This window comes from Lissotriton vulgaris, chromosome 1_1 (genome assembly GCF_964263255.1).
Source record: "Lissotriton vulgaris chromosome 1_1, aLisVul1.2, whole genome shotgun sequence".
Taxonomy (NCBI): Eukaryota; Metazoa; Chordata; class Amphibia; order Caudata; family Salamandridae; genus Lissotriton; species Lissotriton vulgaris.
The window spans coordinates 778236438-778255663 of NC_141685.1; positions in this window are offsets into that span (position 1 = coordinate 778236438).

Here is a 19226-nt window from a genome sequence, read left to right on the forward strand (position 1 = left end):
CCTTTCCTCCATGGCTATTCATTTGTGTTCCCTCTCACTTTCCATCCTGAACTTCCTTGCTTCCCGCCTGTCCTACAGCGCCTCTGGGGAAAGGCTACTGCTGCCTGGCCTGAAGGGTCCCCTCCCTCCCAAAAGCACATCCACCATAGGAATAGTCCCCTCCACCTCTCCACTAAAAACGCCAGATTGCCCACTTGCATCTTTGGCTGATACCCAGGCCCTCAGCGCCTTTTGTAGCTCATCCTTCCTAGTGAAGCCTCTGAGTTGGACTTTTAGGCTCTTGCAAAGGGATTTCAAATTCCTAACATTGTAGAGTTCCCACCTATCCTCCTCAAAGGCAATTTCCAGGGATACAACGGATGGTGCTCTTGATTCCGGCATGACAAAGTAGCAAGTTCAAACTGGCAAGATCAAAAAATAGGCCAAAAAGAAAAAGGACTAGTATGTGGCATGTAATAGTCTGCGATACGTTAGTAGTGCACACCAATCACTTTAAGTCAAGTGCAAACGCAAGTCCTATCCTCACCGCTGACAACCAATGTTAGAAATAGGGGTCTAGAAATAACCCCTGCTCACCCCCTTGGTAGCTTGGCAGGAGCAGTCAGGCTTATCTTAGAGGAAGTGTGTAAAGCATTTGCACCTAACCGACAGTAAGACAGTGTAAGCACTACAAAAGGACACCACACCAGTTTTAGAAAAATAGCCAATATTTTTTATATAAAAGACCAAAGACTATAAGAATCCACAATACAGTACTTAAAAATCTAAAGTTATCAAAATAGGCTGTAAAAATAGTTCCTTGATGTCGATAGCTCCGTTCGGGGCTATCACGGAGTCGTGAGCAAACAAATCCAAACTGTTCATGCTGGTTGTTGTGTTGCAGACCAGCTACGGTGTGGGGAAGACCTGCAAACAGTACCTGTTAGAGATGCAGGGCGCCAAGGCCCTTGAAGTCACATGCGTTGCAGGTCGAGCTCCTTTCTGTTGGGATAAGGGGCGGTGCTGGCAGGTCACAGTGCAAGCAGCGGCATCCTCGTTGCTGATGCGCTGTTGTCCGCTGACGAACGGGAGTCAATGGTGCCAGCAGCCAAGACTGCGGTGTGGGATGAGGGTGGTGCATTGTGTAACTTTACGATCGGTGCCTTCGAACCATGGTGCAAGCAGTGGCATCGATTTTGGCGTGGAGCGGCGGCGTCAGGGAGGCCGAGGCGTCGTTGTAAAGCGAGGCTGTGCGGAGTTTGGTGCCCACAGGTCGTAGTGCAAGGAACGGCTCGGTGGTGGCGCCAGCAGGCGTCGTCGGTGAGACCAGTGTCGCGGTGCAGTGTTGCGGCGGTGCCTTCAGGACAAGGATTCGGCAGCGGCATCGTAGATGTCGTTGAGTTGCTTTTCTTCTGTCGCAGCACAAAACACACAGTCCCCAGTGCTGAGGGCAGAAGAGCTTGAAGTCTTTGCTGTTCCTGAGACTTCTTGAACAGGGGGCAAGCTCTACCTCAAGCCTTTGGAGAAACTCACAAAAGTAGATTGCAGAAAGTTCAGTCCAGTCCTTTCACTGCCCAAGACAGAAGCAGCCACTGTAGGCCAACACAGCAAAGCACACAGCAAAGTGGTAGTCCCTCCTCACAGCTTTTCCAGCTCTTCTTCTTCGCATTCTTCTTGATCCAAAAGAGTTCTAAAGTTCAGGGGTCTGGGCCCCAGTATTTGTATCTTAAAATCCTTTGATCCTCTAGGCAGAGGGTGTCTGTGCCCAGCCAGAACCAGTTCTGCCTTCTCTGGTGTGATTTCCCTGCAGGGGGTGGAGACGGCTTTGTCAGAGACAGACCAGGCCCTTTGAGGTGAAAGAAAATCTCCTTCCTCTTCCCCCCTCGCAGCCAAGCGCTATTCAGCCCTTTCCTAGCCTACATAGACTATCGGGAGCCACCCTTGTTTCCTAGCTATCTGTCATCCAAACCCCAGACAGGCAATCCACATTCCAGCAGAGGCACACAGGATGACTGAGCACGAAAATACCTACTTCCTAAAAGTGGTATTTTCAAACACAGAATGTAAAAATCACCTTTACTAAAAGATGCATTGTTAGATTTTGAGTTCAGGCATACTACATTTTATTTTCCCACATAGTTTTCAGGGCCAGTTCTGTTTATATGATGTTATAAACCAACTTCCCATTCTGTCCTATTAGGGACAGGTAGCCTTGCATTGCAATAGTGAAAAACGAAATGGGCTGTAATTCACTATCAGGACCTGCCACACACATCAGGGCATGTCCTACTTTCTCATACACTGCACCCTGCCCATAGGAGTTCTTTGGGCCTACCTTAGGGGTGCCTGACAAGTAAGAAAAAGGGAAGGTTTGGGACTGGCCAGTGTGTGCACGGGCCAAGTCAACATGACAGTTACAAACTGCATGCAGACTCTGCAATGGCAGGTCTGAGGTACCTTTTCCGGGCTACTCACATGGGTGGCACAATCTGTGCTACAGGCCCACACGTATCATTTGGTTCCCAGGCCCTGGCACACTCAGTGCACTTAACTAGGGGCTGACAAGAAAACCAAACAGCCAATAATGGAAACACCAATCCATAACATACTTTACCATAGGAGCACTTGCACTTTACCACTGATCAGCAGTGCGAAAAAAGTGCGCAGAAACACTACAACAGCAAAAACACAGTCAAAACCGGGAGGGCAGAAAGCAAAAACTCAGGAGAAACACGCCAAAAGCTGCCAAGTCTAACGGGGTGCAAAAAGAGGTAAGAGAGATGCAGAAAGAGGGGTGCAGAAATAGGCAAGAGGGGTGCAGAAACAAGCAAGTGAGGTGCAGAAAGAGGCAACAGAGGTGCAGAAACAGGCAGGAAAGGTGCAGAAAGAGAGAACAGGGGTGCAGAAAGAGGCCAAAGGGATACAGAAATTTGCAAAAGAGGTACAGAAAGAAGCAAGAGCAATGCAGCAGAAAGAACCAACAGAGGTGCAGAAAGAGGTAAGAGGGAAACAGAAAGAGGCAAGAGAAGTGCAGAAAGAAGTAAAAGAGGTGCAGAAAGAGGCAAGAGAACTGCAGAAAGAGGCAAGAGAATTGCTGAAAGAAGTAACAGAGGTACAAAACAAAGCAAGAGAGGTACAGAAACAGGCAGGAAAGGTGCAGAAAGAGGGAACACAGGTGCATAAAGAGACAAGAGGGATACAGACATTTACAAAAGAGGTGCAGAAAGAGACAAGAAGTGTGCAGAAAGAGGCAAGAGGAGTGCAGACAGAACTAACAGAGTTGCAAAAAGAGGCAATAGATTTGCAGAAAGAGGCAAGAGAGATGCAGAAAGAAGCAAGTGAGGTGCAGAAAGAGGCAAGAGAGGTGCAGAAAGAGGTAGTAGAGGTACACAAAGAGGCAAGAGGGGTACAGAAAGAGCAAGAGTGGTGCAGAAAGAAGGAAGAGAAGTGAAGAAGGAAGCAACAGAGGTGCTGACCGAGACAAGAAGGGTGCAGAAAGAGGCAAGGGGAGTGCAGAAAGAAGCAACAGAGTTGCAAAAAGAGGCAATAGAGGTACAGAAAGAGAAGTACAGAAAGAAGCAACATTGGTCCTGAAAGAGACAAGAAAGGTGCAGAAAGAGGGAAGAAGAGTGCAGAAAGAGGCAAGAAGGGTACAGAAAGAAGCAAGTAAGGTGCAGAAAGAGACAACAGAGGTGCAGAAAGAGTCAAGAGAGGTGCTGAAAGTAGAAGAGATTTGAAGAAAGAGCCAAGAGAAGTGCAGAAAAAGAAAGGAATGTGCAGAAAGAAGCACCAGAAATGCAGAAAGAAGCAAGAGAGGCGCAGAGGGAAGCAAGAGTGGCTTGCACACCATTAGTACCAATGTAGCACCCACATTTAGCAATGAGTTCTAGGTTTTCAAACGGCCTTCCACCATGCAATAGCACTTATCGCTGCATTTTTGGTAACATTTGAGCTAGAAACAAGGCTTTTTTCGTTCAAATCTGCAGATTAGGGAGCAGATGATGGATTACGTGGCTAATGCGGAAAACGTATAATTGTGCAAAAGTCCGTGCAGCCAAACAGTTGCATAATTCCAGTGGCCCTGCTCATACCTCTGACTAGGTCCACAAGTTCTCTTCAGTAATTCTTTATTATTTTGTCTCACTGAGTTCATAGTTGAGCTTCTATGGAAATGAGGAAGACTAAACCTGAGGTTACCACTCCACAACAAAGACTACCATATCACATAACTACTCTCCATAACACGTAATCCCACTCTACATAATTCCTACACACTAAATACCACATACTTTCTATCCACAAAATTTCACTGCACTACTTACGACATAATTCCACTACACACAACGTACATCCACTCCACTCCCAAAAACATTAGTAAAAAACGTTTACATTTACAACGCCATTAGCTATAACTCTAGCAAATGTGAAACCTATTGCATTGTAAACACTTCTTTAACTATTAGACGTGTTTGCAGAGTGGTGGAGAAAGGGTTTTGGGCCTCCGACCAGCGCTTAGGAATTTTGCTGCATAGGCCTTACAGGAGGTTCCAGGAGGGCTTCTTGGCCCCCAAAGTCCCTAAAGAGTAAAGTGAACTTCATCCTGGGGGATGCATTTGCATGCATTTGCAGAGTGGTAAAGAAAGGGGCGCCTGGCCTCCAAAGACGTCTTAGCAATCCCACTGTGTGAGACTTACTGGAGGTAACAGGAGGGGTAGTTGGCCCCCAAGGACAACCTTGGGGCCAACTACCCCTCCTATGACCTCCAGGAAGTCCCACAAAGCAGGAATGCTAGGTTCTCATAGCAGGCCACGTCATCTTTTCCCACCACTCTGCAAACGCGCTCCCTGGTGCGCTCATGGATGAAGATTGAAGTCCCCTTCGCTACTGGGGGTCCTTAGGGGCCAACTAGCCTACTTCTTACCTCCAGTAAGTCCCACACAGTGGGATTACTGAGAGGTGGACACAGGCCACACTCCCTTTCTCCACCACTCTGCAAACACGCCTCTTGGTGCGTTCTAAGTTGGGGTATTAAGCCCCCTTCATTCCTGAGGGTCCCTGGGGGCCAACTATCCCACCAGGTACCTTGTGTAAGTGTCACACACCTGGATTGCTGAGAGTGGTCTGAGGCCACACCCCCTTTTTACACCACTCTGCAAACGCAGCTCCTGGCGCACTGCTGCTCGGGGAATGAAGTCTACTTGTGCCCTGAGGTCCTCAGGGCACAAGAGGACCTCATTGCCCCACCAGCAGTGAGCCAAAAGGTGTGTTTGCAGAGGGGTGTAAAAAGGGGCGTGGCTTCGGACCACCTCTCTGCAATCCAGCTGTGTGGCGCTTACTGGAGGTACCTTGTGGGCTAGTTGGCCCCCAGGGACCCTCAGTATTCAAGGGGACTTAATTACCCAACTTAGAACGCAACAGTTTGTAGAGTCATGCAGGGAGGTGGGCGGGTTCTCCGGCGAGTTGCCAGTTTCTTTTTTCAATTTGTTTTATTTTCCAATTATGGCCCCGGGGACCCCATCACCTGGGGTCTGGCCAGCCTTGGGTTTTTTTGGAGGGGGGCCGTGTGCCCCCCTCCTGAGGCCAATTATGGCCCTGTGGGCCCCATCCCCAGTGCCTGGCCAGCCTTTTTTTTTAATTTGGGAGGGGGTCCTAGTGACCTCCGGTGGCTAGCCACATGTTGGGGACCACGGGGGAGCCCCAATGCCCCCGTGGTCCCAGCCTGCTCCCCGCCTCCTGTGAGAGCTGGCATTGATTTTGGGCAAGGGGAGCTGCTGACATGCAGCTCCCCTTGCCCAAAAGCAATTCTGCTTCGCTTCATGGAAGCAAGAGCAGGTGTCCTGCTCTCGCTTCCAAGAAGCGAAGCACAGTTTGCTATGGCAGGGCGGAAGCCCTGCTCCCGCCCTGCCATAGCAAACAGCAATGTCCCGGGGTGGTACCCTGGGACATTGCAGGAGCCGGCCCTGGGGGCTGGCGGTCCCCATGGCCATAAAGGGTTCCACGAGGGGGGCTCCACGGTCCCCTCCAACATGTATATAGCCCTGGGGAGGTGGTGGGCCCCAGGTCCGGGGGTCCACAACAGACCCCCATATTTATATATTCGATGCCCCAGGAGGTGGTGTTCCCCGGGGCAGTGTGGGGGACTCGAGCCTCCCCACACTAATTATTAGTTACAGCCTCAGGGAGGTACAGGTCCCCGGGGCTTGGGGGGGCCGGAGAGGCCCCCCACCCAATTTTAATAAAGCCTTGGGGAGGTGGTGGTCCCCGGGGCTACATGGGGGCCACGTGCCCGCACATAAATTATAAAGCCCCTGGGAGGTGGTGGTCCCCGGGCTGTCAGGGCCCCCACAGGCTCCCACACCATAATTTATAATTGCCCTGACCCACCCGGGGTCTTTTTAACAAATGAAGGGCGGAAGACCGTGCTTCGTTTTTTTTAAAGAATTTCGGCCGGATTCGCGCACCCGGTGCAAATTCGACAGAAATTTAAAAACGAAACACTAAACATGCTTTTTTGGGGCCTGGGGGTCCTTGTGGGGCCCCCTGAGCAGTACTAGGGGGGTCAGGGTGTTTCTACCTTCCGCCCTTTTCTTGTTTTTTACCTTTTTTTTACCTTTTTCTTATGACTGGGTTACCGAGTCACAAGATGGCTGCCAACACATTCTGTTTTAGCATGTTGGCAGCCACTCAGAGTGAAGCTCATGCCCGGGAGGGTTAGTGAACCCTCCTTGGTGCTCAGATATCGATATTTTTATTTTTTACACCATTTTAAAAAAAAAAACACGCTTTCTCGCCCAAGACCTACATTTTTGCCAAATTTGGTGCAAACACTATGGAAATTAACATGGAGAAAATCCGTTTTTGGACCCCTTTTCACATTCACTGAATCGAAAGCATGTTTCAACCAAAGCAAAGGTGCACCACCCTAAGGTTCTAATAATAAGCACAAATCAAATGTCCATATTCAACAGTTCTTTGATGTTTCTTTTATTTCCTTTTTTTCTTTTTTGTTATTGTTCCAGAAGAAACAGTTCAATCACCACAACGGACAGCTGACGCGTTTCGTCCATATACAGGACTTCTTCAGGGCATCAAAATAAGGTGGGAATGGCCCATACGGATATTTTCGGTAGCGCGCTTTATTTCTTAATATTCGTTATTCTCCATCAAGAGGAATATATTAGGGAAGCGATGATCCTAAAATCACTTGGTAAGACATAGGAATGAACAACAGGGCCACGTCCACATCAACGAACGTTGTTCCCCAACATAAACACTGTTCAATTGTAAAAAGAATTATCCTGGATGTTTATCCCAATGTTGTTTAATAGGAAAAATAGCAATAAGTGAAATGTTGGGCGTCTCAATCTGACGAACTTCAAATGACGATAAGAGTTAAAGAGCAGCGCTAAAAATCTTTTCTCTGACGGTCCTAATTATGTCCCGTCAGTTCCATCTATGCACATATGCATGTAATATGTATCTCTACAATAGGAGTAGCCATATTCTACCCGTGCCAAGCCTAAGGGTAAATCTGTCGCGCTTCTGAGTAGATTCCCTTCAACCTACGATATACACCTGAACTAGTATCTGTCACAAGGTACCTAAGGTTTATCAAAAAGAAGGGCGTACCCATGAAATGAATTATCATCAATCATAATACCCCAACTTGTCTTCAGAACAGCCAAGGCGAAGGCACGGTGGCACAGACCTCGTCACGGGAGGCGAATGACAAAAGCAGCAAGTTGCTACTTTTGTCATTCGCCTCCTGTGACGAGGTCCGTGCCGAGGCGAATGACAAAAGCAGCAAGTTGCTGCTGTTGTCATTCGCCTCTTGTGACGAGGTCCATGCCACCGTGCCTTCGCCTTGGCTGTTCTGGAGACAAGTTGGGGTCTTATGATTGATGATAATTCATTTCATGAGGACGCCCTTCATTTTGATAAACCTTAGGTACCTCGTGACAGATACTAGGTCGGGCGTATATCGTAGGTTGAAGGGAATCTACTCAGGAGCGCGACGGATTTACCCTTAGGCTTGGCACGGGTAGAATATGGCTACTCCTATTGCTTCAGTTGAAATTTGACTGTGGACCTGTTTGGGAACTAGTACTGTGGCGGTGGTTACTATACAGTGTGCACACCACTCCCACCTGAAATAGTGGGTTTTTAATAATAGAGTATATAATCCGGGTTAGGTGCTGTTATATAAGAGTTTCCACTGTCTGCACTTCTTTCTTTTATTGCATTGAAAGCATGCCTTTGTTACAAAATATATAAATCACTTTACATGCAATGTCGGGGTTCTGAGGCCCTCCACGTGCCCCATAGCTCCAGGAATGTCCATGTGCGCCTAATCCATTCTCCTTACCTGGCAGTTCTCTAATTCTTTAGCACTGAGCAGGCAGTGCAACATTTGCAAGGGCGAAGAAGAGGCTGAGGGCTCACAGAGCAGGCACCAGTCCTGGAGAAGGACAAACAAGGGTGCCTAGGCAGCTATGTCTAGAAGCAGGTAATGCAGAAGAAGGCCCAGAACTCTTTATCATTTAGATTCAACCTTCATCTCTCACTGGCTCACTATCATAAATGCTGGCTGACTGTCTTACAGGTCAGCCAATGAGAAAAGAAGGCTAGCTCTAGAAGCCTGGTAACAGGACATTTATCAGCTCTGGGTCCAGGTTCCAATTGGTCACCCTAAGGAAGGGAAGATTTGCCACTTTTGGCTGTGCCTCACTGCCCTCGTCGATGCCTCATACATAAACACTAAGCATGCATGAATGGGGCACAATTAAAGTTGCCTACTCTTGAATCTCCATTGTATATTTGTTCACTAGTCTGCTGCATTCTTAGTGATGAGCCTAACACTAAGAGTACAGCAAACCAGCCTGACAATCTCCTCCTACTAGATGGGTGGGGCTCCGTCCCAACCTCCCTCATGGAGAAGCCGCTACTACTGCAGGAAATGCATTTACAAATATTCAAGAATATATACAATGTTTCACTTGAGTGGGTTTTCCCCGTACCTATGTGGGCTTCCCTTGACCACTTCCCTTACCACACCTGGGAACTCACAGAGAAGCATCTGAGAAAAAAGTGTGAATGCATAAATTATGCACACACATGTAAAGTATGCACAAGTAATTTGCCACCTTTTGCGATGTCTTACACTTTGGACCTGATTCCGAGATTCTCACACATGTGTCTCTTGCAAACATGACAAAGTGCCCTGTCTGCCAAACCCTTGGTCCACCCTCTCAATTCTCCCATCAGAAAAATTACTCTGATGGAGTAGAGGCCGTAGGAGTAAGGACACCAGACCAACCACCCTATTTATAGCAGATGGTGGAATACCCTTTTTTCTCTGTCCGTGCCTGCCAGGTAAATCCTAGCAGTAAACATAATTTAAAAAAATAATGAATTTTGAAGTTTGTGTTTGAAAGACAAAAAATGTTGATGTGCAGCTGCCTGAAATACGGCAAAAACTCACCAAACTTTCAATATTTTCACAGGAATCGCCATAGCGGCAGCTCCTGTGAACAAGCACAGATCACGGCTGGGCTACAGTGAACTCTAAATATGGCGGTCCTAAATCCTGGCAGAAGTAATGTCCTCCGCCACTCTGACGGACAGAGATAAAGCCACCTTGCTTTAAATTAGGCTCCTTGTAACTATGGCATAAATAACACATGCATAAGTCACACTGTTGTTCTGGAGTAAGTCATTCACTTGAAGCTCAATCCGGACAAGACAGAGCTTGTCCTCACGGGTGGTCCTTCTAATCCCTGGTCCCCGGTACACTGGCCCCCTTCCTTTGGTCCCCCTCCTTCACCGGTTTCTTCTGTTCGTACCCTGGGCATCAAGGTCAACCATGACCTGTCCATGCATGCCCAAATCAGTTCCGTTGTGTCCTCCTGTTTCTTGTCTCTTCGTTTAATTCGTAAGATTTCCCGTTTTTTTTCTGTAGATGCCCTTAAAACCATCGTCATGGCTCTTATCATCTCTCGCCTGGACTACGGGAATGGCCTGTACGTAGGCATCCCCACCTATGAAGCCTGCCGCCTCCAGGCCATTCAAAAGCAAGCGGCCCGCCTTATTCTCCGCCTACCCAAATCTTCTCACATCACCCCTGCACTCAAGTCCCTACACTGGCTCCCTGTTCATCTCAGATCCTACTTCAAACTAGCCTGCCTGGCCTTTCGGGCGCACGCTCGCTCTGCCCCTTTCTTCATCAATTCTCTCATCACCTCCAACGCCCCCAGCCGCACTCTCCGCTCCTCTTCACTTTCTCTTCTTCACGTCCCCCGTTTCCGTAAATCACGCACAGGGACACCCGATTCTCGGTTCTGGCCCCCCGGTTCTGGAACAGTCTCCCTCTTTCCATACGCTCCATCCCTATCTACACCCACTTTCGCAAGGCCCTCAAAACTTTTCTGTTCTCTCAGGCATTCCCCAGCTAGTCCCCTTGGGTTCCCTCTGTGAGCCTGGATGAGTCTTCAGCGCCAGGAAGCCGCTTGGCCGCAGTGCGCTTAATCAAGTTTCTTTTTCATTTAATTTCATTTCATTCATGTCTTGGTACCTCTGTAGTAAACTGGACCCTTTGATATTGAACTGGATGCTTTGCTCACCCTTGAGGTCTGTTGCTGTAGTCGATATACCTCTACTTCTGAATCAAAGTGCAAGATGCCTGAGAGGTCAGTGAAAGAAGGTTGCTTTGACAGCTGTGTGTGTTTGTGGCTCGAATACTGATCCAGCTGCACTCTTGAGACTAGAAGCCAAGGATAACTTCCTGTTGCAGAGAGAGGGTGGAGTGATGTTGCCTCTGTCTTCCTTTAAGTGCAGTGCATGTGGAGACCTCACACGTGATTGCTGAATTTATGTGAACACTTCTGCTTCTTGTTTAGAAGTTTCCATCTAGATGCACAATTATTCATAAATTGTATTACCTACTGAGGTTTAGTTTACTTTATGCGCATGGCCTTGCCAGGAATGGTGCAAGGACTTTCTGCACTCTTGGCTAAATAGCAATTTTGCCATTAGTTAATTGCGTCTCTATCACCTAATAAAAAAACATACCTGAACTTTGTGAAATATATATATATATATCTGCTTACCCTTTGCAGGTCTCATTTTGGAGGATCTCAGACAATGGGCAAAGGATAAAAATCTGATTCCTTTAAATCAGACAGGGTTCGTTGCCAAATCAGGAACAATGACAAACTTATTGGCAATCTCCACCATCATTGACAAAGCCCATACAAATTCCAGGATGCTTTTTTGTTGCTTTGTCGATTTCAAGGCAGCATTTGACAGGGTGCCTAGGGCTGTTCTGTGGCAAAAACTGAAACAGTGGGGAATCCCAGATAATATCCTGAATCCCATAATCTTGCTGTATACCAACACATGGGTTCGAGTGAAGTTAGGGTCTGGCGCGCACCTCTCCCGGAAAATCTGGACCTTTCGTGGTGTCAAACAGGGATGCGTGCTGGCTCCCCTTCTCTTCAATCTATTTATTGCGGACCTATCAAGCTCCCTAGAGAAAGTTATTAGCCATCCACCAAAAGTAGGAGGCACGGCATTATGCAATCTCTTATATGCCGACGACTTGGCACTGTTCAGTCTCACTAGAGTGGGGCTACAGAGACTCCTGGACGCCTTAACGCAATATACGGTTAACAACCAGTTAGAAATTAATATGAAAAAAACTATGGTTGTTCCGTTTGGCAAAAAATGCTATAGCGGTGGAGGCTGGTCAGTAAACAAAGAAACCATCTCTATTGGCAAATCATACAAATACTTGGGGGTCCATTTGGACTCCAGGGGCAGTTTCACCAAACAGAGCACTGTGATTGCAGCCAAGGCTACAGCGCTAATGATATCCTTGGCTAAGCTCTCGAGGAGACTCTCAGGCCCCACGGTTTTGCCCCTATTGGAAGTGCTCAGAGCAAAGATCGGGCCCACACTTTCGTATGGCATAGAGATCTTTAAGGGAAAAATGAATAATTCCTTAAATAAACTGACAACTAAGCTCTATAAGAAATTGCTTCATTTGCCGAGTTCCTCCTCGCCAGCACAGGTCAGATTAGAGCTGGGCTTAACTAACTATGAATCCTCTAATGCTGGCTCATATCTTAACCTGATCCACAAACTAAGACAGGCAGAAGCTGGTACTCTGGAACTCTTGGTCTGGAACGAAATCAGTATGAGCAATCCGGGGGGAACATTCGGCCGCCTCCTAAATGACTATATACAACAAATGTCTGCTGCGGATCTGTGGGCCCTTAATCCAAGCCAGACTGCCTTCAAAAATACAATCAAAAAAGCTACAAGATGGAAATCCCTGAACATGGACAAAGCTCTCCTTGCGAAACGCAGTCATGCTTGGGCAGTAATTAACTGCTATAAACGACTATCCCCGGCAATTTACCTTTCAACAACATTCCCCTATCATCTAAAGCGATGTTTGATCGCCCTAAGACTGGGAGACTGGCGCTTCCTTCAAAACCTCCCTGTTTGGCGGCAAAAAAGGGCTGAGCAAACGTGCAGAGGGTGCGGATCAGCAAACGAAACTTTTTTGCACGTGCTTTGTATATGCCCTTGTTTTATCCTCCAACGCAGACGCCTACTTAGGCCGGAATGGAACAGACTGGGAGTTCGGACTTGTAGACACGCAATTATTGCTGCTCTGTCCATAGAGAACACTGTTTTAAACATAAAATTGGCCAAATTTGTTCAGCATGCTTATAGTCTTTTAGAAAAATTGGACCATTGTGCAGAATAATATGTAGTTAATTTCATCTGCTTTTTCTGGGAGTGCTAATCACTAAACTGACACGTTGCTGTAAGCACTGTTAAGCAGGTCCCATTTTATCTTGTTCTTATTAATCTCTTTTAAGTTATAAGACTGTATTAATGCGCTGGAAGAATCTTTTAAAGATATGTTTTTTATATATCTAAATAAAGCATCCTTTCTCATCTGCTTACCCTGAAGGTAGTTTTGCAATCCCCTTTTCAACAGTCCTCTCTGCTAATCCGAGATAGCATAAGAAAAGGATGGAATGTGCACAGGGTAATTAACAGTGACTCAGATTGAGTCAAGTCCATTTATTGATTTTGTATTCTCAAATTGGAATGCCCTAAGTGGCTAAAGAATTCCACAGTGTGAGTCAAGTGCTCTCTGTGCCTTAATGGCTCAAGTTGAAACTCACTGTGAGCCCCAATAAGTCGAAAATTCAGCTAGAAATGCTGGTTTTTCAGTATCAAATTTGTGCATATCTACTGCTGTTAAAGCCTCTTTACTAACATTATTTTCTTTTTGTAACCCCCTTATCTATCAATCAACTCGTTTATTGGTCTGGCAGTCATGGCAGACAGTATTTAGAATTACTCAAAAAGCAAACCAATTTCTGTTTGTTTCCACAGTTAAAAATAAATACAGACAAGAAAATGAATGTTTTCTGCCTGTATTTATCTGTAAAAATCAGTAAAAATGGAAAACAGGGAGCCTTAGTTATCAGTAGGGCTTCCGGTTTTATGGTATTTATTTTTTGGACATTTCCGTCTGTATTTATCCATATTTACTTTTTGCTAATTTTATCTGTATTTATCCATATTTATTTTGGTCTTTGTGAAAAATGAAGCTGAAATTAGTGTATTTCCACATTTATTTAACTGATAAATATGCACTCATGCTTGAATGCCAGCCAGGTTTCAGTGCTGTAAACACCTGCCGAAGTTAAATCAATTCACTTATATGAAAATATGCATATTTCAGTATCATCCTTGTGTATATCTACTTCTTTACTTATCTTTACTAAAAATCCCTTTTTGTTTTTAACCCCCTTCCTATCAACCCACACAGTTATTGGCTTGGCAGTCATGGCAGACAGAATTTAGAATTACTCAAAAAAACAACTGAATTTCCGTATTTATCCACATTTCAAAAATAAATACAGACACGAAAATAAATGTGTTCTGTCTGTATTTATCTGTAAAAATCAGTAAAAATGGAAAAGAGGGAGCCCTAGTTATAAGTTATAGATCCGAGCAAAGATTGCCCCTCCTAAAGTAGTACAAATAGGATGGCTGCTGGAGGTTACCCCTGTATCCTGCAGCTCCTAGTGCCTGTTTGAAAAATTGGCACCCTGTCTACTTTCTCTGCCTCTACTGTAATTATATTTTACTTTTCCAACTCCTGGACCTAGGTTCCATCTGCTGCTCTTCAGACAGGAAAAAGGACCCTCTCGCCAGCACTCCTCATTCTTGAGAACATTTTCTCATATCAGATTGTCTGACTTTGTCTCAGGTAATTATTCAAGTGCTGACAGGACATGTCACGCCCCTGGTGTTTTCCGTAATCCTCAGACACGGAGGATTGAGATGCTGCCAAGACTGTACTTTTGGAACGCACAACTGCTAGAGTTGGTAAGTGGCTGTGTACTAAGTAGACAGTGTTTCAAGGGCTCCAGTGCCCAGAAGAAAATGCATCTCCCAGCTGCTGTTTGAATTTTAAAATGCAGCAATAATTCGGATTCAGTGGGCCCTTCAGACCTGTAACCCCCACTGCCATTGCTCCAGTTGCATCAATGGAAGCTACGCACCTGGTGCAAATGAACTGTGTAGAAGGTGAACTTCATGAGAGTCTGGGGGCAGGGTGGCATGGTTAATTTCACCCACATCTGCCTAAATCACTTTACCAAGCATAATACACTGCCTTTAAATGACCCCCCACGCTTGACATGGAACATCTCAACTTCCACCCCAAGCCAACGCCTACTCAACCATCACATGTACCTTCAACTACAGACCACCAGGTCTACCACCCCCTACTGCAACTCCATCACAGAAGTCTTCGCCCCCTCACCTTGAAATGCACAAATTACCTCCTCCTCAGTGACCTCAACTTCCACCTCGATGACCCCTCAGACACCAACTCAACCACCTTGCTAGACTCCATGGATAACCTCGGCCTCAAACAGATAGTCACCAACCCCAAGCACACCGGCGACCACAACCTCAACCCCATCTTCACGTCCTGTGCCAAAATCTGGTTCAGCCACACAACCGAGCTCATCTGGTCGAACCACAGCATCGTCCATTTCACCATTCACCATTGCTGTCAACGGTCAAGTCCACCGTCTCCTCGCACCACTCCGCCCACCGCAGCTGGAACGCCTTTACTGAATCTCAACTGACGACCACCCTCCACACATCCTTGACATCAATCAAGCCACCGCCCACCTATAGGAATAGATCACCACTAGCACAACTTCATCGCTCCCATGAAAACCCTCAACAAGTAGAACAAACAAGCACACCAACTGCTTCCCCCACAAACTCAAAGCAGAAAAATGCAAATACAAACCTCTGCAGGGACGGCCCTCCAATCCTACCATCTGCACCAAAGAACTATTAGACATCGTCAGAAAATTAAACTCCCCAGATTTTGTCGAAAACACCATCCAGTCCTCCCAGGCCCTCTCAAACATCTTTCCCACCAAAATTGCCAACATCTACGAGAACTCTGAATCCCAACGGCTGCAGCCAGACCTCCCGGCTCCTCCCTCCATCCTCCCACCATATATTCCACCTCAATGACCCCTCAGACACCAACTCAACCACCTTGCTAGACTCCATGGATAACCTCGGCCTCAAACAGATAGTCACCAACCCCAGGCACACCGGCGACCACAACCTCAACCCCATCTTCACGTCCTGTGCCAAAATCTGGTTCAGCCACACAACTGAGCTCACCTGGTCGAACCACAGCATCGTCCATTTCACCATTCACCATTGCTGTCAACCGTCAAGTCCACCGTCTCCTCGCACCACTCCGCCCACCGCAGCTGGAACGCCTTTACTGAATCTCAACTGACGACCACCCTCCACACATCCTCGACATCAATCAAGCCACCGCCCACCTATAGGAATAGATCACCACTAGCACCGACTTCATCGCTCCCATGAAAACCCTCAACAACAGTAGAACAAACAAGCACACCAACTGCTTCCCCCACAAACTCAAAGCAGAAAAATGCAAATCCAAACCTCTGCAGGGACGGCCCTCCAATCCTACCATCCGCACCAAAGAACTATTAGACATCGTCAGAAAATTAACCTCCCCAGATTTTGTCGAAAACACCATCCAGCCCTCCCAGGCCCTCTCAAACATCTTTCCCACCAAAATTGCCAACATCTACGAGAACTCTGAATCCCAACGGCTGCAGCCGGACCTCCCGGCTCCTCCCTCCATCCTCCCACCATATATTCCGACCGACTGGACACCTCTCTGCACTGTCCTCCATCCATTCCGGAGCCCCAACCGACCCATGCCCATACCACGCCCTCAACCTCCGACATAAGTAAATCAGACACTCGCTCACCAGCATCATTAATCAAGTGTTCAGATCCGCCACCTTCCCAGAATCCTGGAAGCATGCCCAAGTCAAACCACTTCTGAGAATCCCACAGTGGACACATCTGACCTCAAGAACTACCACCCCATCTCACTCCTCCCCTTCCCAGCCAAGGTTCTGGGGAAAGCCATCAACCACCAACTCACAGACTACCTGGAATGCAACCACCTGCTCGACCCCTCCCAATCCGGCTTCTGCTCAAACCATAGGACTGAAACCGCCCTCATAGCTGCCACAGATGACATCAGAGCTTCCTTGACAAGACAGCAGCCCTGATCGTCCTGGACCTGTTAGTGGCCTTCAACACAGTCTCCCACCACCTCCTCATCCAAAGACTTCACCATATCGGCATCCACGGCAACGCCTCAAGGTACTACCCTCTTTTCTCACCGGGCACACTCAGAGAATCCGCCTCCAGCTATTCAGCTCCACCCCAAAGAGCATCATCTGGAAGGTACCCGAGGGCTCCTCACTCAGCCTTCAACTTTTAACGTGACGCCGTTGGAACCAATCACTCACAGCCACGGTCTCAACATCATCTCCTACGCCGATGACACCCATCTCACACTCTCCTTCACCAAAGATATGCACGCCACTAGAGCGAACTTCCAGAACGCCATGACTGACATCGCTAACTGGATGAGAACCAACTGCCTCAAACTCAACTCCGACAAAACCGAAGTTATCCTCTTCGGAAGACCCCCCTCACTGTGGGAGACCTCCCGGTGGCCCTCCGCCCTCGGACCAGCACCCACTCCCAACACCCATGCCCGTAACCTCTGGATCATCCTCAACAGCAAGCTCTCCATGAGACACCTGGTTAACTCTGTTGCCTCCCCCTGCTTCAACACCCGCAGACTATGAGACCGCCTTTTATACCGGAACCACCACTCTCCTCCTCAAGCGCCTCCAAACTATCTAGAACGCAGCAGCAAGAGTCATTCTGGACCGGTCCAGACGATCCCACATAACACCCCCCACCTCCACAACCTGCACTGCCTCCCCGTCAACACGAGATGCCACTTCAAACTGCTTACACACGCCTACAAGCCCCTCCACAACATGAGACCAGAACACCTTACCAACTGCCTGACCTTCCACCTGCCCACCAGACACCTGTGGTCTACCTCACTGGCCCTCGCTACCATCCCCCGCATCCATCCCACCTGGAACGAACTCCCCATCCACCTTCGAGCCTCCACCTCCCTCGCAGAATTCAGGAGTGACCTCAAGACCTGGCTATTCAAATAGCCCCATCTCACGCAGTGCCTTGATACCCTTCGGGGTCAATAGCTTTCAAATAATAGGTTTTTCATACTGGAGCCTCCTCATTGACTTTTAAAGCTCCCAGAAACCATCTGCATGCACAGCACTTATAAATTTAGTAGTAAGACAATGCATGAGGGGCTCGGCTTTTGTTAGCTCCAAATGATTTCCACAAATCAGAAGTAGCTCTCACTACACACTATACAGGCTGGAGACTTCTGATTTAGACAAATACAAACTTGGGAAATCTATGCCCAAATTTGCAAAACAAAGAGTATTTTGTCTGAGCTATTTTCTTTCAAAAAGCATTTATTATTTGTATTTAAAGATTTGAAGAGCAGCTCTTAGATGTTGCACTGCAGACTTGAAGCGTTGTATATTTTGCTGCAGCCGCACACTATAGCTGAGGTCCTGGGAACACTTCTAATGTGATTAAAACGCCCCTAACACTCGCTGGAAAATTGTTGGCATTCATAGATTTAAGTTTCTCACTTTGTTTGGATTGTTATAGATTTTTTTTATTGTAAACATTAACATTCGGGTGTAACATTGGTTATTTTCTCGAATCTTGTGTGAGAAGCATTACCCATTACAAAAAATAATTATAGCAATTGGTTCCAGAATTCACGATAAACAAGTAAAAGTATAGATATTCTCATATGGTATGAATGATACATTTACCGTTTTTTCCAATTCACAAAAAGTCCATGACTACATCTGGAAAGATGAGAGAGGCAGGTTACCTGTGTACTTCAAAAAATGTAATGTGACCCATTCCCCAGACTGCTAAGCCTGATATGCTCAATTCTACATAGCAAACATTTACGCACTTTGCAAATGCACATTTATTTTTCCTACAGTGAGAAAGCCCTTTCCATGCCCCCCCTTGTAATCTCGGGGAGGTCCATTCACCTTCCTATCCATAAGGGTAACTTTGGCTGGAGGAACTTTGCAACCATTTCCCATTTGGGGGACAAATCAGATCAGAGTTTGTGAATGCCCACCAACATGCGTTTATTGGTGTAAACAAAAATCCAAGGCAAATATGGCCTTGTAATGTCTCCTCAGGACTTCTCTGCCTTTTCTTTCACTTGATGCATGAGGGTCCAGTCCATCCCTGCTACTCTTCGGGACAAGTTTTCAGGATCTCTGAAATCCCAAGGCAGATCTTTGAATTAGCTCACGATTCAGTTGTCATAACAGAATAACCCAATAAAGTATGCAGAACAGCTTCAAAAAAACTGTTGAGCACAGCTTCATTTGAATGGGTGATGGGCACCACCAGCACTCTAGGGCTTGATTTTTCATGATCTTTTAACTACGGGTGGTTGTGACTCACCTAATTCAGTGTAGCATAATCATGTGGAATTACTCAAAGCTTCTATCAGATTGCACTTGAATTACATGAGAAAAGTAATTCTGCATTTAGCTCTATTTCTTAGCACAAAAATGCCTCCTTGCATTCAGAATGGATGCGAGGATGTATTTTGCACTACGAAACAAGGCTAAATGCAGCTCGCTAAGGGGCATATTATCAAGGGGGTTTATCTCCGCTTTTTTGGCTTTAAAAGCCAA